Source organism: Sceloporus occidentalis, unplaced genomic scaffold, assembly GCF_023333645.1.
Source record: "Sceloporus occidentalis isolate IW3139 unplaced genomic scaffold, rSceOcc1.0.p SCAF_4, whole genome shotgun sequence".
Taxonomy (NCBI): domain Eukaryota; kingdom Metazoa; phylum Chordata; class Lepidosauria; order Squamata; family Phrynosomatidae; genus Sceloporus; species Sceloporus occidentalis.
The window spans coordinates 5,115,386-5,115,763 of NW_028316984.1; positions in this window are offsets into that span (position 1 = coordinate 5,115,386).

Sequence of the window (378 nt, forward strand, 5' to 3'; positions counted from 1 at the left end):
CACTAAGGAACAAAAAAATCTGCAAATATAATTAAAATTAATTTATATGTTGTTGTTTTTATCGTACCATTTCCTGTATTGCTATGTATTTTATATGTATTATCCTATTATCTCTTAGATTGTACACCATAGGCAGGTTTACTTTTATATATTTATTGTTTTATGTACAGCGCTGTGCAAATCTACAGTGCTATATAAATAATAATAATAATAGTACAACAAAGCAAATATGATATAATAGGCATCACTGAAACCTGGTGGGATGAGTCTCATGATTGGAATGTAGGAATAGAGGGGTATAACCTTTTCAAGAGAAATAGGCCAAACAGGAAAGGAGGAGGTATAGCCTTATACGTCAGGGACATTTACACCAGTGAA